This window comes from Kryptolebias marmoratus, linkage group LG18, assembly GCF_001649575.2.
Source record: "Kryptolebias marmoratus isolate JLee-2015 linkage group LG18, ASM164957v2, whole genome shotgun sequence".
Lineage (NCBI taxonomy): Eukaryota > Metazoa > Chordata > Actinopteri > Cyprinodontiformes > Rivulidae > Kryptolebias > Kryptolebias marmoratus.
The window spans coordinates 8,035,395-8,058,668 of NC_051447.1; the positions used below are offsets into that span (position 1 = coordinate 8,035,395).

Genomic DNA, 23,274 nt, shown 5'->3' on the forward strand with positions numbered 1-23,274 from the left:
ACCCCTTTTTGGATTATAGTAACATATAGACCAATAACAAATGTTGTGCAGAAATGCAATATGTTCACCTCACATGCACTGTTTAATTTAACACAAAAGGAAGCCGGTATTTTAAAATGAGTAATTTATTTCCCAGTTTGCTCAAACCCTTAAGCTGCTTCTTTATGACTTTTGCAGAACCGTGAGCTACGGCAGCAAGATAACGTCCCAAACAGTCATATCCTATGCGCTGCACAAGCATTTGTGCGTCACACTGACATTTCAATTTGTCCTCAAACGCATGGAAGCAACATATAGACACATAGCCAAATCACAAACACAATAAAATCTTAATTCTTTAAAGGAAGCAGTAGAACCACAGGAGGGAATTATCATACAGGTCCTACTTTTCTCCAAAACACTAAAATTAATGACACACACACACACTGTGGCAGCTTGCAGCTTGAAGTTTTGTGATGAAGCTCACCTAATTCTAATAAAAACTCTCACCATTGTATTGGTAATCCTCACACCTGTCTACCAAAATAAAGATCCTACCTCACTATCAAGTAAAGACAATAAATCGAAGTACTAAACTTATTCAGTGACCCACAAAAAAGTGTTGGTCAGAGTGACCCAGTACATTTGACACAGTACATTTCCTTTTGATAAAAACATGCCTTAGTGCAAAACAGCCAGATAACATAATTAGTTTGTAAACCACATTTATGACGAATGGAATCAACATTTCGATAAACATATAAACAACCTTATAGATAATCTTGCTGGCATTTGTTCTGCTTGATTGTATAGAAAATCGTGCTTGTTTCACTGTGTGGGTTTGTGTCAGAGTGTGTGAGCATGTACGGTGGTTTGGGAGGGGGCAGGTGGGTGTCCCTTCTTCATCTACCTTTGTGTGTTAAACATGAACGCGCACTCAAGCAAGAGTGCGAGCGGAAATTCCGACTGTCAGACGCTCAGGATCTGCGTTTCCCTTTTTTCTTCTCCTCAAACATAGAACGCAGAGGGGAGGGAGGGGGCAGTGCACTTCTGTCTGGGTTTGTGTGTGTGTGAAATCACACACACAAACCTTTATCATCTCTCCCTTCTAATTATCACAGTTATTACTTCAAACAAACAAACCAGAACATTGAACAAAACAAAAACGATTTCAAATTCCTTACACACACGAACATCAGAAACATTCAGAACATCACATACAAATACTACTGATCAGCACTTCATTTGTATATTCACTCCTCATTTATACTTCATTATTAATTTATTAAGTGGCCAAAGTCCTAATTATGTGTACATATTTATCATTTAACAAATCAAAGAATCATTTCTGCAGAATACCAGTTCACCAAGTTCTCAATTCATCACAGAGACCAACAAAAAACAAACACTGCAGTTCCCTTTATAGCGCTTTTAAGTCAGTCCTCGCCCTTCTGGCTTGACCTTTTCATGAGGCATTTACATACTTCATTCACCGGCTACACGTATTACAAAAGTTACTATCTTGTAGCTTGTAACTTACACTGTTGCCCCCACGTCTGAAGTCAACATTTGTGTATTCCAGACCACACAGTCGACCAACACTGAGGATTCACCTCTTGGCAGATCCAATGACTTCTGTTCAATATGTTTAACATTTGCAATACCACTACGTGCAGTCAGTAACATATATATATATATATATATATATATATATATATATATATATATATATATATATATATTTTTTCCATTATGTCTATTAATTGACTTATAACATGGTGGTATCTAAATAAGACGTCACATAGCTAAGTCAATTTAAGCAGCTCGTAAATCAGATCCAGTCCTAGTTGCTGCCGTTGTCTGTTCTACAGATGGAAGTCCATTGGAGCGGCGCTTTTTCACTTAAGGCTGTAGGGCCAGAATGCAAATCATTTTTTCCATCTCTAAACAGAGAGACAAATTTCGTCAGCCTCTTCCTGCACAGGAACAGAAACGTTCACCCATAAACCAGACAAAAACAGAGGTTTAAACCGCAGATGGGGAGACTGTTTTGTAAGTTTAACAAGTAGGAGAGATAAAACAAAAAACTTACCTCTCTCAAATGTTCTGGGGGGCCCCCAGCTCCGGCTGCTCATTGATCAGGAGAAAAAGCCACAACTCCCTCTTTCAGGGTTAAAGCCAAACCACGTTGGGTGCCATTTAAGTTGGGGAGCAAAAAAGTGGCAAATAACAAAAAAATCATCACACCAGGCTTCGTTTAGGTCTGCTTTATTTTGGCCAACGTTCTAGGGTTCTTAGCATGCCTGCATTTTACACAAGTTCCATGTTTACACAATTCTCTCAGAACCCCTGACTCACTTAGAGCGGGGCGTATTTAGATCTCTTGGCTTGCTTCATGCTGGAGTCCTATGAGTGTTTCCAGGAATTGTCCACAGCTGGGACCTTTCAACTATTATTTCCACATCTTTCCAAATCTGAATTAATTCCTGACTTTCCAGGTCAGAGTGATCCAGTACATTTGACACAGTACATTTCTTTTTGATAAGAACACGCCTTAGTGCAAAACAGCCAAATAACATATTTATTAAAATTAACATAATTATTCCTTTTCTACAAAAACAACAACAAAAAAACGTGTTGCACCAATCTGTAAAACAAACTGGATGTCCAGCTTTGTTTTCCAAAATATCTTCCAAAAACATTTTTAATTTCCAGTTGTTTTGCTTTTAAGTCAAATGCTTTACTGTACTGATACCAAATACCAAACTCTCTGGCCCAAACAGCTACCATGTGTACACTCAAATGCGTCTTCAGTAAAACCAGACACTTTTTTTCTCCAAGACAAAAACAAGGTTAGCATCAGATGGAAACCCTTAACAAATCTGTTCCTAAACTAAACTAAAAATCAACACTTGCAAAAGTTGGTTCAAAGCGTCCAAAGTAGCCAGTGTAATTTCCTTAAACTCCACATGAATGCTTAGATTGTTAATAAACGATGCAGTTAATTACACTGAGTACACTACTAATTAGAGTCTGAGGTGTAAATTATTAGGAATGCTATTCTGTTAGGGTAATATCTGCATACTCAAGTTATAGCTTTTATAACTAGATGATGTTTTTCAGACCTTTAGAGATAGGAGTTACCTGGGTGGACTCTGACTGTGTGCTAATGAAAACAGTTTGTTGATATGCATGTTTTGCTGTGCAGTGCAGAACAACTGCTCATTAAGCAGAATTGACTTTGTGTTTTCGGGGGCTGCCAGCCATATGCTTCTTGGAACAGCAGAGGTTGAGTGATGGTGTTATTGTACAGCGGGAGTTAAAAATCTCTGACGCCCAGGAGGATTCCTTTTATTTATTTATCACTTTTTCCCAATTTTTTTTTTCCTTTACTTCCAGCAGCTACGGAGAGGGAAGCGCGAAGTAAAGCGAAGGCATTGGCAGCTTTCCAGAAGGCAGTCAATCAACAGACACCTATCACATAACTGTGCCATTACCTTTCAGTGCAGCCCGCTGGAACATGCAAAGGACATGAACAGCTGGTGCCAGAACCCCCCTCTGCTGCACCTGATTGGTGTGATACGATCGTGTTGGCAGAATTAGGCTGCTTCACAAAGCAATAATTACAACAAGAGATCTTAATCTCAACCCGAGAAAGAAAAGTGAGAGGGGAAATCTCTCTGTGAGGGAAATTTCCCATCATCCATTCAACAAAAGAACCACCCCTGCAGGTAACCTTGACAGTGCCCTTCATGGGCCTCACTATACTGCCTATATCTGGCACAACACACCAACAGTCCTTCTAAGAAACAGTGGATGTGGACATAAAACTGCTAAAAAAACATTTACATAGAAAGGTACAGTGTGGCTGGTATTACCAGACTTGCTTCTAGAACAATTAAATTGATTGTGTTATATATATATATATATATATATATATATTTATATTATATATCATTGTATGGTATGCTCTAAACAACTAGATTGCAAGTTAATAAAAATGACATATCATTTTGACAAGCATGCCAAATTAATGGATATAAGCCTTGTGCAAAGTACTCTGTATGTCTCACAACACTACAACAAGCCACAGAGGTAGTGTAAATTATAGAGTAGCAGCAGAAATCCAGACTAACTTCATCTGCCATAATAGACACCGGTGAACTGCATTGTTTTCAGCAAAGAAAATTGGACCTCTGCTCTGCACTATACAAAAAGGAAGTGGAGATATAGTCCTCCCAATCCATCTGAGCTGCATGCTTTTCACTTTTCCTCTGCTTCGCCCATCCCTTTGTGTCTCCATGGACGGCACTCTGCCACTTTGGATATGTCATGGGCAATAAGGATGAAAAATTGGACTGCTCTTTGGTTCTACAGTCGGCATGCCGGCCACATCCTCCACCTTCACATGCCTAGAGGACAAAACAAAATGGGATTTAACAAGGCCAGAATCACTCACAATGCCTCAGTAAATAGACACTGAACCTTTCCTGAACCACCACTGGTGGCTGAATACAGATTTCAACATATTGGGTGGAGTCAGTGGATGGAGTTTGACAGCACAATCCACCGTAAAATACAAAAAACCACCAAGTTGTATTAAATTTTAGCATGCTGTGCCACAAAGAAAAATGTAAACTAAATCCTCTCTTGTGCTTTTTGACTCTTTCTTTAGGTTACCTGATTACTAATGGATATATTCAAAAGCGCAACATAATTGCATAGTTCATCTACAACATCTACATTTCCAGGTCATGGTCCAAATCCTACAGTTCATTATCGCCCCTAATGCCTTGGCAGAGGTTTGGGCTCACCAAGTGTTTCTAGTTTTCATACGTATTATTCTCACTGGTAGAATTTCAATTTATATTTTTTGTTCCATCAACAATAAAACCCACACAAATAGATGGATTCAAACTAAACTCTTTATAGAAAAACAAATATTCCAGTTAATGCAATCCCTCTTAAATGTCATTAACATTTAAGTCGCAAATTCCTGAATTCAGCATTCGGTCATCCCCCCCATCTCCTGATAACACGACTTGCACAATCACTGGTGGATCTACTGTACAGTTAAATCCTTTCCCCTCTGAGATAAAGTAAAATCAATTTTTCACGCATATGTATTGAACGTATAAATAATCAGTTTATAGATCTGAATAAATTTTCCCATATGCTGGGACTATCTGTAAAGGTCAAAGCAGACTTGCTCATTTTTATTCATATATTCTCAGTGTCACCTTTTTCTTCCAGTTTACAGTACACTGACTTTGTGACTCTTTCTGTCAAATAAGACCCAATAAAATATGCAAAAAGTCTAAGGTTCATGTAAATGTAGCTTTTTCAAACACACAGGTTTGTGCAGAAAAGCCTCCCATCTACAGTACATCCCCAGTCACAGTAAATATTCTAAAACACAAAGAAAAATGTGATTAAATCATTTCATACTTTGAGGGGCAGCCAGTAATATGATGCTGGATGAATGTAAACACCTAACATAATGGAGGCTCAAAGGAAAACAAAGATACACCCCAAGAGCTAATATATTTTATGGCTCATTAAACCCATTCAAGGAAATGTAAAACATGAGCAAAATAATATTCACCATCTCAGACTGCGCACACCACAGTACAAAAGACCCAAATGAGTGTGAAATGATCTTTGTGCGTGTTGAATCATACTTGCATTTGTTTAAAATATACAACAAACATACCAAATTTTGGTAATTTTGGAATTAGGATGCTGTGGTTTCCATCTTTGCTGTTCGTTTATTTATTGTTTCTATTCTTATTAGGGCATTGAATTGACTTCCATTTAATTTTGTAGCCTACCCTGACCCTTAGCCTAAACCTAACCACTGCCAGTACATGTCTAACCTTAACCTAAACTAAATTCACACCATAGCCCTAAACCGGACCCAAAAATGACATTCCACTGTTTTAGGACCAGACTTTGGTCCCTATAAGAACTACTGGTCCTGACAATGTAGGTGATTATACCAGAAAAGGTCCTAAAAGGGTAAGAAAAACCAGATACACACAGGTGATGACATTATTATGTCTTGCTGGTGGGCAACAACAGTTGACCAACATGCAAACCAAAGCAATATAACAGCAGCCAGACACACACTACTCATAGATTAATCTTATAATTTTACAAACTATTTTACAAACAAAAAACAAACCATTTGAAACATGGATGTTAATGTGCCATTGTTGTCATTTTTTCCCCCTGATAATATCCGGTATTTGTTATTTTTTGAATCACATACCGGCTGTTAAAGCTGCGCAGACTTTCACAGTCGTTCCAGCTGTTCTCACTTGTAAATCACATATCGAACTTGCAGGCTGTGGTGACAGCAAGTACCACCACAATCGTGCACAAATCAGTGATGCGTCACCTTTTGAAATGCGCTGCTAAATATGCATCTAACAACAAGCATGATCAGAACTCAATGTGCAAGTCATCATGACATTAGCTGGTAAAAGCTGAGTATTTGCCTTTGTGACTATTGGCAGCCATCTGCGCAAGTTCTTCTGTGAGGCTTCAAAGAACACAGCACCGGTTTCCTGCTGTGTTTTCACATTTTCTCTTCCAATACTTCTGCTCATCAGCGTTCACCACAAAGAACTCTGATTCATAGTACCAATTTTTCTGCAGTGTCTTTGTTTGGGTCTGGGTTTTAGTTTTTTGTCTGGATTCATCTTCCATGCTGGTGCGTGCATAAGACTAAAGCTTTCATGTCCATCATCAACAATAAAACCAACATTTTCCTGAAAGATTTACAATTATTCCACGCAGGAGACAGCTTTCAGTTTAAATACAGATCACTGGAGAAGAATTATAAATAAAAATCGACCTAAAACAGTACCCATGAAGAATACAAATAGATTCTATTCAGTTTTAAAACCTGCAATCATGCAAATATGCTCTGTTTCCCATCACTCCAGACATCACCAGGAAAACTGGCATCCACCTCTTGCTGAGCTGAGTGTAAAGCAACTGTAATACACAGCACCATCGCCATGCTCAACGAAATGTGCAGAAGCTTATGTAACGGCCTGATGAGGAGGCAAGGACACAATCTTTGGATCTGAGTGTAAACTGAGAATCAGTCAAGGGGAGGAAAAGGAGACACTTGACAGGAGAGATATTACCACAGTAATCGACACCAAGAGGCTGAGCTGGAGAGCAAGTTGACCTTGAAGACTTTAACCTGCCAATCAAAATAAAAAAAAGTTTTTCTTCGTCGACATGAAGCAAGGCAGAAAGCAGAGTCCCAGATATGTCAGCTGGGTCCAGATCTACAAATGATGTAGTGGTACAAAAACGATTCATGCACCAAATTCAACCTGGCATGACTTACAATGTTATGTGTGTGCAAATTATACAAATACATGTCATATGAGATTCATGATTGTCAAAACTTTTAGAAAAACATAGAAACAGAAGAGACTTTCAAAATTGCACAAATCATTGTCTGTAAACACAGTTTGCCGTACCATCCATAAATACTGGTTAAAGCTTTATCAATCCAAGATGTTGCCACATGTGAACACCATCCAGTCTCTCTGGGCCAAGGCTCATAAAATAAAAAATAGATAAATGCACTGAGGCAAAGTGGAAGAAATGTTCTGTGATCAGATGAACTGAGACATGAATTTCTTTTTGGAAACAATGGACGCCACATCCTCCGTACTAAAGATAATGACCATTCGTTCTGTCATCAGGACAGTTCAAAAGTCTGCCTCTCTGATGGTATAGGGGTGCACTGGTGCATATGACATGGGCAGCTTCCACATGTGGAAAGGCACTATCAAAACAGAAAAGTACATACAGGTTTTAGAACAACACATGCTCCCATCCAGATAACTTTTTTCCAGGGAAGACCTTGTGTATTTCGGCAAGACCATGTTAAACCACATACTGCATTCATTACAACAGTATGGCTTCTTAGTGGGGAAGTCTAGGTGGCCTGCCTACAGTCCACACTTCATTATGAAACGCAAAATCTAGAAATGAAAAACAGCTATAATCCAACATCAATCAAGAATGGGACAACATTACCATCAAAAAACTCCAGCAACTTGTCCCTCAGTTGCTAGATATTTATTGACTGTTATTAAAAGACAAATGGAGGCTTCGCAGTGGTAAAAATGGTCCTGCACTAACATCTGAGATATGTTGCTGCCATCAAATCTAGAATTTCTATACGGTTTCCTAAAATGGTACAATGTCTTAGTTTAAACATTTGATATGTTTGCTCTGTGAAAAATGTAAATAAAAACAGAGTGCAATGATTTTCAGATCTCAAGAAACCATATTTTAATCAATGTCCCAACTTTCTAATTTGTGTTAAGACAAACTTAGCACAAATGACATGGTGGTGGTCACACACAAGGGCAGCTGTCTTGGAAAATCAGTGATGGAAAAAAACTTTGTTTATGATTATTACATCTATCCGAGCATGTTACTGTCAAATAGTCCTACACGACTGACACGTTTTTGTTAAAAATAATACTGTCAACCTCAGTGAAGTCAACAATAGCTCCCTGATGTATGTCAAACTGTTACCAACTGCGATAAATGAGAGCAGTGTAACTTTGCGTCATCTATTTTATTTTCTGACACCCTGAAACATTATAAAAAACATTTAAATAATAGCTGTTCTGAAGATAGGCCCATCTGGACACTCAGTGGCTGATTAGGAGTAATTAAATCACAATCACTCATTTTACTATTTTTTTATTTGGAGTAGAACAGATTGCAAAACTCAATAAATTTATAATTAAATTGCTATTAAGCACGAACACATCAATTGCTCAAAGGCAGAAAAGAGATGAAACAAAACTTTTGTGGATATAAAATATTTTTCTATGAAGATTAATTGTGTCATATTACACACTTAGTGAGTTCTATAAATTACAATGAGGCAATAAAAAAAAAGCTTGTTTGGGAAAATGCGGATGATTCAGGCTTGTGTGCTAATCAATTCAAACAGATGATTTCCTGAAGCTTTCATTACATTCACAGTAACATAAGTTCTCAGCATTCACTTGGCTGCCTTTCAATTTCATGCAAATCTTTACGGGTATGTGCTTTAGTCACAGGTGCGCTAAGTGACCTAGATAGGACGTGTCCAATTATGTTCATCTAAAAATAGATAAGTTAGAGCTTTTTGCTCTATTCTCAAGTCATTATCTTCCCTCTACTCCACTGACTGATTGGTTGGTCTGATCTTAACACATCCTGACTGAGTAATTTTAGGATGACTACATCTGGATTATTTAAAGCAAAAGGTTTTATATAAACCATGGATTTGTAGTTCAGCGATGAAAGTAATTACCTCTGCTGTTAAAACACGAATGCCTTCAAAGTGATTGGCAACCATTTCCCAGAATCCCTCATAATAACCCTTCATACCATGTGCTGTACATCTCCATAAGGCAAATCTCTATGTGTACAGGTCTCCACCAGGCTTACCATCTGCTCCAAAAGATGCTCCCACAAATCAAACAGTGAAGCTTATTTTAAGCTACATTTCATCGTATACGTGCAGTATGTCTCTGCTGTTTTTTCTTTAAATTACAACAAAACAGCCAACTGGACACTCTACTTTGAGAAGAGCTGACTGGCTTTACCCAGGATTGGGAAATAAGATGTCTGACACTTGTATGATCTGAAGACACTTCATGCTGTTCCATTTCTACTCAGTTCTTGTCTAGTTGCAATAAGCTGTCTTTCACCCTTTGCCATCACCCTGAAGCATTGTTCTGTTGTACATAATAAGGTTTTACTCCTCGCCGCTCTTAGTTTGCTGAAAATATTGACTGACAGTGAACTTTAAATCCTACAGGGTGCGGAGATTGACATGCAACAATAGAACGAATAGGAAATGGAAAAAAGGCAGTAAAGTTGAAATTTGAGGCTGAGGTTTATTTTATTTTATCACGTCTGCTTTTGTAAGAAATCCTCAATCTTCTCATGATCCTGACTACATTCTATCCACCATCACAACATCCTGTCTAGTGCTCACCACACCAACCACTTCTACATCAAGTTTTGAGTGTCAACATGGAAGTAATACATAAACTTCAGCAGCTGTGGTATTGACTGAGGTATTATGTTTTGACATGAGTGCAGTTCTCTCCTGCATTTCATGGCTGCTCACTGTGAGAGTAATTATGAATCACTGAATGGTAATCTCCCCTCATGAGGAGGCAGTCATTTACAAATTACAACTGTGAGGGGGTAGTTTTTACAGAATGGTAAAGTAATTAGTGTACATACCTTCAGGTATCATCAAGCTAAAGGCAATTTAAAATCTTAACATATTTACCAAAGATGCATTTGGAAGTTCTCAAAGTTTGGCAGCTATTTGACTTCCACCCCATGTTTGTTTTGTAAGGCTGTTTTGTGGGTCATCATTTATTTACAACAATGATGCACATTTATGTGCCCAAACGTGCCAATTTGTGCAGTGTTTACAAACAAAAATATAATAATTTTCACTTCAAATTCTATGAAATAGCTTTAACACGAGCCATTGTTCAATATAAAACCATTTTAATTGCCTTTCATGTACCCCATTTCTTATAAAACCTTTTCATTTGTCTGGCAGGAACAAACAAAAAACAAAAGAACACAAATTGCTTCTCTTGATTGCAAAAGGTATCTACTTGAGTCTATTCAAACATGTTCATGCCTGACTTCAATCAATTACTTCACTCTCATTACTGTTATTATTCATAAATACACTTCACAGCATCAGTATCTGCAGCATCAAACACTATTGCAATATTAAAATAAATATTACACATTAAACCCAATAACATGATTATTGTTTGAAGTAATGGATGTTTTAGTCTTTGAAGCAGTTCTAGCTGTTTTTCATGCATACAAATAGTACTGGATGCCAGTGTTAAGGGGTTTAGATGTAGGAAATACATGAAAATAAAAAGCAACTTAAAAAAATCTCAGAAAATACTTAATGTGATTCGTACACATAATTTGGTACCAGTCTGACACACTGTTGTGCTTGGATATTACAATGAAAGCTTAAAAGAATCCTTAGGTCCTGATGTAACATGCACCTGAAGACATGCATGCATCATTTCCCTTTTTTTGTCTTTATGGATTTGCTGTGCCTGAAAATAAAGTATAAAACATTATGAAATCAGCTTGTTGCAAATGTAGAACAAAGCAATGGCAACCTGAGTATTTATTATTTGTAATGTTAGCAATGTTAAGGGGATCAAGTCTTCAACATTAAAAATAACTACAACTATAAACATATTATGTCTCCTTTAAGAGATGATAACACAGATCACAATATTGCAAGCCTGGGTTTTTCTCGCTGTGGCAGTAAGATGCCCGACAGTCCCTCCCCTGAAAGTAAACAAGATTACCTCAATGAACAAAGGCTCATTTACTCCCTCCGTCTCAAGGTGACTCAACCATAAGAAAGGAAAAACAGAAATATATCAATTTTCTAGGCTAAATTTACACCTGGCATAAATATTCAGTAGATTGAAATCAAATGATGTGTATTTATAACAAATATTTAGAAAAGCTGCACAAGACATGCACTTACTAGGTTAACAGATTACATTGCAAATCTTTTTCAAATTGTAGGATGTCGAATATGATTTATATTCTAAAAAAGTGTATGATAATAATAATAAAGTTATACCTTAGTAGTGGTATAAGATACTTTTTCCTGTTCGAAGCATTAAGTTTAATCACTTGATTCCTATAGAAGCCAATCATGTCTAATGGTTAGTTCACTAAAACTTGGAATAATTCAGACAAACAGACCATCCTACTATCTCATTCTGTAGAATTCCTTTTGGACAACATTTTAAAGGAAGTTCGTGTACTGTTTGTAACAGACAAGGAAACCAGAACTGCAAAAACTACCCAACAGCTTGCCACCCAAATGAATCACAGGAGTGACACAAACAGCAATCATCGGCATCAATACAAAAAGACAGCAAGATCTAAAAGCAAAGATAACCAGCGTCAGAATGAGGGTTTCAAAAAAAAAAATCGCAATTAAACAGATCTGCAACAAAATCATCTCAATATGTCTACATCAAGGCAGACATTTTGACTTGAAACAGTAGGGCAAACTCAGGAACATTAATGTATTCTACATCTGCATCAATGCATGCTTATCTTTCTGGAACATGCACAAAAGCAAACTTCCTCTAACTGGAATATCAACACACCGGTGCTTGTCCTACTTTGTCAATTCAATGCCTGCTGTGAAAAAGTCTTTTTGTATCTCAGAGGATAGAGTAGTTGTTGTGGAATCAGAAGATTGTTGGTTTTATTTGTAGCTATATGTACCAAAATGTCCTTGGGCACAAATATAATATTTCATGTCTCAGAGTTGAGATAAAGTGCTGCAAATATAGAGTAGAAACGTATGCTATGAAGCACTCTGAGTTTCAATGAACGAGAGACACATTAAGTGCTTTGTAGATCTTACGTAAGTTGAAAAGGTGCAACATGCGTATACATTTATTTAATGGTACAACTGAAATCAGAGCCAATTCAAAAAATGTATCACATTATCAATGAAAAGTGCATGCATTTATAATATTATCAGAGTGATGCATCAATGAGTTAGCTGGCCAGGATATTAGTTTGGCATTTCCAAATATATTTTAAGAAATAAAGTCTGTGCATTACTTGTAGGAGTGCATATTGTCTGCCGTCTTTAATGTCAGTTTTAAACTAAAATCTTATTTATTTATATTGTAGCCTTTCTGGTCAAACCTTCAAATAATGTTTTGTGCAATCTGATGGGATTTTTTAAAACTCAGAATCTGTTCATTTCACTGAGTTGTAGCTATTTTTGTGTTTGCTTATGTTGATTAGCTGTGGCAGCCATCTTGAATTGGATCGACTTTTAAAATCAATCATTTGTAGGTACATATTCACTGAATACTCTCTGAAAGTTTCATTTTAATTTGTCCAGTGGTTCATGAGATATTTCGTCAACATACACACACAGGCATAAACATATGCTTTCAGTTTTTGGCAGCTGGCGATAATTAAGTATCATTTTTAATATGTTTAGCTTTATTTATTTTAAAAATTTAAAAAAAAAACAGAAAGAGAAAAAGCTCCATCTCAAACAAATATTTACAAAACTAGAAAAAAAAAAGGGGCTTTTCAGGAAATATTTTGAAACTTATTTAATGTCATGTCATCCATTACTGGGTGTATGTGAAACCCTGAGTTTCACGGTGGATTAGCAGTGTGCTTCTAATATTTTTAGGGCACCGACAGAGTTCACTGGGAAAGAAAAATAATGAATCTTTGTTGTGCAGGTTCAATCAGTTCATGAGTGTTTTGGTCTTTTCATAAGATTTGTTGACAGTAAGAATAATACAGATCTTTCGATGTGTGAGAGTTTTTTTTTTCTCCCTTTCCCACCACAAAGACAAAATTATGTTCAGTACAAACCACTATATAAGCAGAGTTCAAGGGCTGGACCAGTTTTTGTGATCATAAGACATGGCAGGTGTTTGGTCTGCTGTGTAGTTTTCAAAGTAAAAAAAAAAAAAAAATGCTGCAGCTGCGTGCTTAGTTGGCAGACCTCCATTTGAGAGTGGCCTCCATCTTGACTCAAAATGACTGATCCCCAGCTCATCTGTGTCATTCTCACTATGGTTTATCCATCTACTGGAGGCAATACTCTTTAAAGCGAGCTGAGCCAAGGTTATTGTTACTCATACCCATCCCTCAGGTTTCACACAACGCCTGAGGATCTTATATCAGCGCGTATGAGTCGGAAAAGGAGATGAATCACAAAACCGAGAGCGGAGGCAGATATAAAGATCTGGGTTAAACCAGATATGCAACCACCTCGATCAAAAAGCAGCTATTCAGGCGACTTTTTCAAAGACGAGACACGAACCTCACATGAAGCGTTTAGAGACGGAGACATGACTGCAGTTTCCTGACTCCAATTTGCCCTCACTGGTAAGAAACGTCTCAGAGATCACTTATGCTACCCTCCTCTGGTTCTTCCCAGCAGAGTAGAAACTCGAACGTGTGAACAGGTGCGTCTGATATTTATGGAGCACTTTATGAACTGCTTTCATGTTTACGTACCAGGAGGACCAGGCGAACTAAACTAGGCCAAAGGGGGGTCGTCTCCATGGTAACAGCAGCAGAGGACATTGTTGCATTTGTGCAATGTCATATACGAAATTGTACTTTTCTTTTTTTAGTACTAAAAAATGGTTAAATCTATTTGAACATTTTAAAAAAGGATTTTGCCTTTTTCTTTTCTTCCTGTTTTTTCTGATATAGATATAATGTAAAAAGTAGGAGGTGATGCTTCTAAAAAAAGAAACAGCTGAAACAGAAGCGAGCGTAGCAGAATTAGAATATCTCTAAATTTCTGTGTCAGCATTGTGAAAAGATCCTGATTGCATATAGCATTCTGGAAGCTGGGAGAACTTGCATTCAAAACCAGCACGATCATATGACATTATACAAACTATTATAGAATGCCCTTGGAGAATAATCCTGTAGAACAATCTCTGGAATAAGATTTACACGATTTTTGTTGAAGAAGAAAAGGTCACAAGTAAATGGACTGTATTTATTTAGCATTCTTCCAATCTTTTAAACCAACTGTTTGGAATGAAAAGGTGAGTGAAAAAAGAAAGAAAAAGAACTTGCATAGCACTGAAACAGACTACTAATCCCAAATGGGTTTTCGCACTTAGAGGTTTTATGCTCTTCACTGGTTCTGTTTTGTTCAAAACGTTTATTGGTTGTTCCTCAGCTACATGCAAATGTAGGTTTTCTTCTGAATGTTAAAGTTTATTGTCCAACAAAATACAGATAATATTTTAATGCTGTGTTTGTTGTTTCTTTTTGTAAATCTGAGATAAAAATTAAACAAAAAGCTCATCTATACATCTAAAGATAGTTTTCTGTCTGCTCTGACAATACGAGGATGCAAATAATTTTGACTTGAACTGAACTTTTCATGTTCAGACAAAATGAAGCCTCGTGCATTAGCATCATAAAAGAGACTGCTACCCCTGTGGCTTTAATGTAACCTCTCCAGCTTGGACTCAATGATCAAAGCTGGTCTGGGCATGTAAAAGGCTCGACTCCAAGGGCAAAGTCGTCTATTGACTCCAGCTCTTCTCCTTTTGCCTTTGAGGGCCCGACTGCTTTTTTTTTTTTATATAAATTCAGCCTGCTGCTTTCCTCCACTTACTAAGAACAGATGTCCCAGAAGAAAATCAGAAAGTGCCAGGGAACGAGATGCACTTGGAAATGCCAAAAGTCATTTTTGTCTTAGATTTCAAGATTTCTTTTCTTCTAAATGAAATGAATAATTCTGAAAAGTAAAGAAAAGAAAACTTTGGTGATTTGCAAAAAAGAAGGCAGACTAAATTATTCTGTGTTGTGAGAGTTCTTTCAGTGGGACACTGCACAATGTAAGGCATGTGAAAAAAACACTACATCATGTCAGAATTTTATCATTGGAACCCATTGTTGAACAGATCTACGATTTATATTTATTTTAAAGCTCATAACCAAAATAAATTCTGTTTGAACCAAATAAATAATGTTTATTGGTTGGTAAATGTTCTCAGATTTGATAAAAGTGATCAAATTGATCTCTTTTGCATTAAAGTGGGAATATTTCTCAGCTTATTTGTCTAAGCAGCTCGGGACTGCAGCACTTATTCTTGGAAGTGTGAAAACGTGACGTCGTTTTCAGAAATAACAGCAGTTTTGGGAGGTGTTTTGTTACCTAGCAATAAACCAAGTTTGACGTGGGGACTTGTGGTGAATTTACACACAAACTAAACAGAAACCAAAATTGTAAAACCAGTATTAGCAATCACTGAGCTGAGAGTGGAGCAAAACAACAAACCGCTTCAGTTCATCGGAGCTGTCAAAGCACCCGCGGTGCTTTGATTCAAACACTGAGAATCATCCTTCCAGGTTCAATTTATAAAGAATTTTGAGCCAACACGGCAATAAACAAGCACCTGGAAGGTTTGGCTCAGGTTCCTGTGAGTTTCCTGGAAAAAAAAAAAAAAAATATATATATATATATATATATATATATATATATATATATATATATATATATATATATATATTAGAGGCTTGGCACAGACATGAAACCACCTTAGATTACCTATTTAATGTGGGACAAATCAAAGAAAATTACTTTGTGTGTGTTGGTTACAACATTAACAGAGCATTAGAATTTGCTTAGTTTTGCTGTGAAATATCATATAAATATCATATAACTTTTTCCTGATGTTAAAGTATTTATTTTAATTAATACATCAAGATGACACTTGATTTTTCAGGTTTTTCTTGTTCGAAAAATTAAGAGTAAAAATACTAAAAAATCATTAAAAAAAAAAAATCTGTTTTTATCTTGATTCATAGTTCCTTCAGTGTGACTCAATAGATAATACGACACGGTTTACACAGGCAGTGCTTTCTTCTTTTGCTAAAATTTTCTTTTTTTTCCATTAGTAATTGATTTCTTGGTAACAAAAAGGCAGTTGCCTGAGAATGAAGAGCCAAAACTATTATCAGGACCATTTAGCAAAACATGAATGTAATTAAGTAATTGCACATCTTCAATAAATCAATATTCTATGAAAACAAACAGCGAAAAGCCACAGATGAGTCTGAATGCACCATAAAAACCTGAAAGGTTTATAAAAAAAAGTTACAGCCTAAATTGCAAATCCATATCTGAGTCTGACAGGCTGCAAACATTATTAATCCATCTGAGAGTTTTTGTCCACAACCTGTAATCAAGTATTGTCATAAGCCGAACAGGCATCATCCGTGTGACTGGCCTCACCCCCTCACTTTGTTTAAATATTACCATGCCAGGTTAAGATGGCTAAATACACAATTACACCAAATTACTTTAGCCTCTGTGCTCCTCATTATGTGGCTGAAGCACAGAACTGAGCATGGGCCACAGCAACAATGAGAAGAAAGTAGATTGCCTCTGAACCAGCCTATCAATCTATTAGAAGTTCAATTCAAAGCCGCCTGGAGGCAGAAAAGGCCAAATATGGGCTTTTCTTAAACTTTGGATTGTTTTTTTAAAGAAGAAGAAGAAAAAAAAGACTGATGTACAGAATCCTTAACTTTTAAGTAAAAGGATAAACAAAATAAATTATTTGTCTTTAGAAGCAATATAAGATTAAAACTTGAGGTATTTCAGTTTAAAGATAAACTGTTTTACAGGCATTTTTATCTCTATAAATAGTCGTTTTGTTTAATGATCTACAGACCCCTCTAAAGGTATTGGGACAGGAAGGCAAAATTGAGACAAGAGCTCAGAATGTCAGCTATTACTTCCTGGCATTTACATGTAGATGTGTTAAACAACTCGGGGCATACTGCATCACGTGAGACAGATTTGTTTTCTTTAAATAGGTGTGAATTTATGATAAAAGGCAGAAGTGTTGCAAAAAGGATGTTATCTCTCAACGTTAGGATGTATATGTAAAATTCTACAGCAAAGTTTTAACAATTTGTTTTAGATCTCAACTTCAGTTTCTAACAATAATTATTAAAGGTTGGATGTTTTTTTTAAGACTTCACATATATGGAGCCACAACCCTAACCTTTCTGTTGTAAATATTGTTAACTGCTTAAGTAAACGGCGTAGAAATAGAATTACTGTCTAAAATATCTTTATTACCTTCAAGTCAGAATCAAGTGGAATCTTAGCTCACTGCTTCATACAGCAAAGCTTTAACTCTGGAAAGTTCATGCTTTAACATATTGAAAAAAAAAAAAATACGGGATGACCAATTCACTAGCATTACTGTACATGATTTCTGACAAAAACTCTGCATCATCTACATGTTTGACTGATCACAATAACAATGTGTTTAGTTTTATCTAGGGAGCTCACTATGAGTTTCAAGCCAGTCGTGAAAAGACAAACTCAAAGAGGAAGAAAACTTGTTTTCAATTTCACACACTCCAGGAGTTGGTGGTGCCCAGCCACGCTGCTGCTTCTCTGTTCCTGTTTACATTTGGGTCAACGAGAATGTTTCTGCTCTCCCGGGGTCTGATCCATTCTGTTATCCACCTCATCTTTTGGGATATTACATGTCCAAAACAACATAAACAAATACGCTTTCCTGTGACGATGATACTATGTTTGCTCAAGTATTTTAGGCTTTAACGCAGACAGTAAATGTTTCCACTTGGAAGAAAAGGCGAAAAGCTGTGAGGTTATAATATGGGACAAAAGTACTGTGTTTTCCGCAATATAGGGCGCATTGGTTTATAAGATGCACTGTCAATATTTGGTCCATTTTCAAACTTTTGTCATATATAAAGACGCACCGGACTATAAGGCGCATTAAGCGAAACAAAACAGCCCCTTGTCTTTTCGGAGAATACTGCACCCCCACATACTCGGGCGCACTTCACTCTGCGGAGGTCTGCACGTACTCGAGGTGGACTCAACCATAGACATCATTTATGGTGTCTGCCCAGCTACGCTGCTGCTTAGAAGTTTATGTTTACATCATAAATGATGTCTACGGACTCAAGGCCCAGAGTCCACGTGGCTTACGGAGTACGCAGAGTATGCCCAAGTATGTGGGGGCCTAATGCTGTAAGTAGTGCAGCTTTGTAGTTTACCAAAGACGTACTAAAACATTATGACTTCTTACATATATAAGGTGCTGAGGATTATAAGGCGCACTGTCGTTTTTTGAGAAAATTGAAGGCTTTTAAGTGCACCTTATAGTCCGAAAAATACGGTAAGGCAAAGACAGTGAAGCTACTGAGGGTTTGAGTTGGACACAGCAGCTAAAACTGTCAGTGATAAGCCTTATAATCACATTCCCAAACATGCATATTTATGGTAATTAATGTTAAAGTTATATTAAAGAGAGTAACCACAACGTCCACATTAGTTTTTAACAAAACATTCAATGCCTTTGCAATTAAAATTGTTTTCCAGTCCATTACACACTAAGAAAGTGAGCCAAAATAAAATGTACTGCTAATAATGAAGTAAATTCAGACTAAATATAACAAAGGTTTTTTTACTTGGAGAACAAAAAATAAATATCCTCATTCCAAAGACAAATCTGGTTATTCTCTGAATAACTACTGTTATATTTCTTCTTCTATATATGCTTCACTGATTCTACCTTAAAGACATTTTACAGCCTCTGGGGCCTCTCACTTTACCGTTTTAGAACTTTTGACTTAAAGACAGTTCAGACTTTTTGAAGTTCTGTAATAGAAAGCAGACCTGAGTAGTTTGTGCCTTCCAAGCAGTAATCTTCAAGGAGCACAATCTCAGAATCATGGAGAAGTTGTCATGTGGCAGCAAAGTGCCAGACCATGCAGCACACGGTCTGGCAACTACCTGATAACAATGTAAGAAGATGTAAAAATCCCAAACAGACCACAGGCTAAATCTGAGGTTTGTGTTGTTTTAGACAATGAAAATTCAGTTTTTCATCATCTCCCTCTCAAAAACTGCTTGCCTCAACCATAAAATATTTTGATACTTTGGAGATTATTTTGCTCTTTAGTGAAGTCTACTCTTTTACTGCATACAACCCCTGTTAAAAAAAAAAATCTGAAGTATCCCTGAAAGTATCTGCTCAGAAAACAGCTTGAAAAGATTTGCAGTAGTTAAAGTCAGATGTTTACCAATTATTATGTTAGTGTTTCTAGTTATCAAAGCAAGGTTTGCTGCACTCTGTGGACACTAAATACTTGAAAATCAGCCAGACTTCAAAAAGCACACAGCTCAGCTTCTTTCTAGTTGGTACTGAAAGTAAAAACCTGAAATAGTAAAACTGAAAACCCTCCAAAAAGACCAAAAGAGCCTTTGACAGCTAAGCTCATACCATATCAATAAGCCACACGTTCCTCTCTCACGGGAAGGAAGCAAACAGGGTCTGTCTTTTGAATTTGTCATATTTCCCCCAGCCCACGGTGACCGCAATGTGTCTCAGTCGCTTTGGCTCACAAAGGACAGATTGGCACCACGGAGTCGGGGGAATTGGAGCTCTGTGGGAAATGGCGTCCCCGTGGCCATTTTGAACATGCCGGACCAACCTCCCTCATGTGTTGCCTTATCTTATGTTTATCCAGGGGGCAGTTTTTACTCTGATGGTCACTGCACACTACGTGGCCGCCCTAAACACACACCCAAAACAAAGAGGAAGATAAAGGGAAGGTTCAAGAAAATATGCAGTAAGTGTTGTTTATTTTACCATGCATCTACAGATTTCTGTACTGATATGTACAGTATTGCAAAGGGTATCTTAAATATAAAAAAGTCAATTTATAGTCTAACATTTTAACAGGATGATTTCAGATGTTTTAAGCAAAAATTCTGAATTTTAACTACATTAACACTGAACAAACATTAAAGACTTTCAAAGCTTGAAACTAGGTCTGTCAAAGTTACTGCAATCACATATTAAGGGTATATTTCTTGAACGCTATTAAATAATTTGAGCCAATTTCAAACATACTTTTGATCCACTTCCATTTCAGCTGACAGAGGTAATCCACTACTTTAGCATAAATCAGATGGAAGCGGATGTGCCTGTATCTGTTTTATATGAACTCGTAGGTTTAACTTTAAGATCAGTACAATATCTAATGTAATGCAAGTTGAGCACATAAAGCATCAGGTAACAAATAACGTGCTAAAAACTGTCTTTAAAATGCATCAAAGAGACTTTTTTTGGTACTGAGACTTCCTAGTTCTTACAGATTTAATATTTTAATAGCTCAACTTTAATTAAAACCTACATTTTCATTAAGATGTACATCTATTTAAGTTTATTCATAAATTAAGTTACAAAACATCCATTACCGAGCAATACTTTTCATTACAGTGTGTAAAAAAAAAAAAATCTGTGAAAGTCAAATGAAAAGCTGTGTCTGCCTGATGTGAGCCCACTATCATCAAATGACAGGCTCCGATTTGATTTAATGAACAAGGCAGGAAATGAAATAGCAGCTCAGCGAGATTAAAATGAGAAACAAGGAATTCTGCCTGTCCTTTCTGAAAAGGAAACACTGCTGAATACAAAACTAACAGAAGGCAGGAAGGATTTCATTTTGTGGAGGCACTGACAAACTCAGGGGAGAATGGGGCCGATTTGGACTGAGCTGCCTATCTGTGAAATATAACAGTTTATAAAAGCCTGTGATAAATTACTGATAAATCCAATAATTTCATCTGTTTTACTTTATTAATTAAAACATACATTTATATTTTTAGAAACAATATTTTTTCTGCTTTGGAAGATGATTTTTGGTTTCTAAGGGAAAATTTCAGACAGCACTTTGTAGAAGTAAGTTGCCAGTTGGGAAAACTTGGAGAAGTCAACAGCACAATATAAAAATGTATTGGATTAAGAGACAGAAGCATAATGACCAATAACACGTCCTAATGGTTTAGAAGAGTGCTGTGCATTTAGAGAGTGTTTCAGCTATTTTTTCAGAGCCCTGTTTTTAGCATTTTAAGAAGGTTGGCTGAACACAGCAAATCACTTTAGGCTAATGTGGATTTCACAACAGTTCCTAAAAAATGTCAGGTGGTTGCAGCGAAGTTTGAGCAAAACTCACTGAAATACAAACCAGCTGACTGCAACAGCAAATACTGCCAGACCTGCAGCAAATTACTGAATGGAAAATATGGTTTTAAAGAGGAAAAAAAAAGTCTATTAAATGAGAAAACCCTATTTTGCCACAGCAAAGAATTTGTTTTTGGGATATTTGGTCTAAGCACCTTTGGTCCCCTCAGAAGATTAGGGGCACAGTAGGAAACAGATTATCAATGATCAGTGAATTTAAAGTAGGAATTATTACCTTATTCCAGGAGTTTTACTTCCCTGAGGCAAATCAGACCTGTGGTAGGATTCTGAGTCATCATATGCGACAAAGGATGATTAATAAGTTTGCTAATGGAAGGGGGCTGAAACATCTCTGGAAGTGAGATAAGTTATGAGGCGTAAACAGCGGCAAACTCAGACGAGTGAAAGTGGGAAGTACAAAGTCTATCAATCACGGGCGACAGCTGGGATAGATGCAAGAATTATCAACAAGGAAGGAGGAGTGGGTGTTTCCCTACAGTATATCACAGAGCTAGTTACTAAAAATGGGAAATTCAAAGTTATCCAGCTACATTTGTGAAGAAAACAATCCAAATTAATTGTTGCCTACAGCTTAGACTTTAACTTGTTTTCATGAATAAATGAAATTATGACATCACAAGTATCTGTGTGCAACATATTGTGTCTTATTGTCAATACCCCCGACATCCTCATAGAAATGTCAGACAATAACGGTCTTCATTAAAACTCTTAGTCAAACCTCACTAATTGTTTGAAGGCTGAATCATAAATGACACTGTTGTTTTCCTGTTTTTTATTTGTCCGTAAATGTTTTGCAGTCCAACTACTTCTGCATGCTTCGTGCCATTTTAAACATTCATATATCAAAATGTTCAGCTCATTAAGTAGATAAGTGCAATAACCTTTACTTTTTGTAAGTTTTGTACTTTTAAAAATAATTAGTTTTACTAATTTTACGTTTGGCCTTCCTATGCTACTTTTAGTTTTTAAACTAGCTTTTAGCTAGCCTTTTACTACTTTTAGTTTTTAGCTATCATTCTGCTACTTTTAGCTTTTAGCTAACCTTTTGCTAATTTTAGTTACGAGCCATACTTTTGTTAGCATTACCTTTTTTTTTTTAAACAGAAAATGCAATTCCTCTAGTTTTTCTGGAGCTGCAAAACAGAATCCTGCTTCCCAATTAGTAGGTGATAATTTCACTTTTTGAAGTGAGATTCTATCATGAGTAGTATTTTAATATTTTTTCAGCAGTAAAATACTGACATCTCAAATCTAATCAACACAACCAGCCTTAAAAAAAAACAAAAAACTATTCCTTCAACCAGTAATCTGATTGTTCCAATTTAAAAAGTTGTTCTGACAAGTAGACATTTATTTTTACAAGTATAAACATCCTTATCGCTACATCATTCTTACACTGAGTCTGAAAACCATCTCTGCACTAGTTTATATGATTTGTAACACACCCCAGTGGAAAGACTTTGATTCAGAGAACTGTAGAAATGACAGCAGATGTTATTTACTTTTGTGTACAAGCTAAAGCTTTTTTAAATTAGGAAAATGAGGGCATAAATATTTGAGTGAGTTCAGGCAAAGCTTAGACAATTGTGAGAACGATCTCTCTGCAACGTTT

General features: G+C 36.6%; 1 protein-coding gene across 5 annotated transcripts in view; it reads right to left on the reverse strand.

The window, feature by feature from the left end:
* syt1a (synaptotagmin Ia) overlaps positions 1-23,274 on the reverse strand; it is a 197,794-nt gene that overhangs the window by 114,049 nt on the left and 60,471 nt on the right. The window contains exon 1 of one of the 5 annotated variants that reach the window (XM_037981202.1): positions 2,072-2,280. The exons of the other annotated variants lie outside the window; for them this stretch is intronic. The gene's annotated coding sequence lies outside the window, so the exon portion shown is untranslated. Of the gene's footprint in view, positions 1-2,071; positions 2,281-23,274 lie in introns of those variants that run through there. 5 annotated transcript variants of the gene reach the window in all.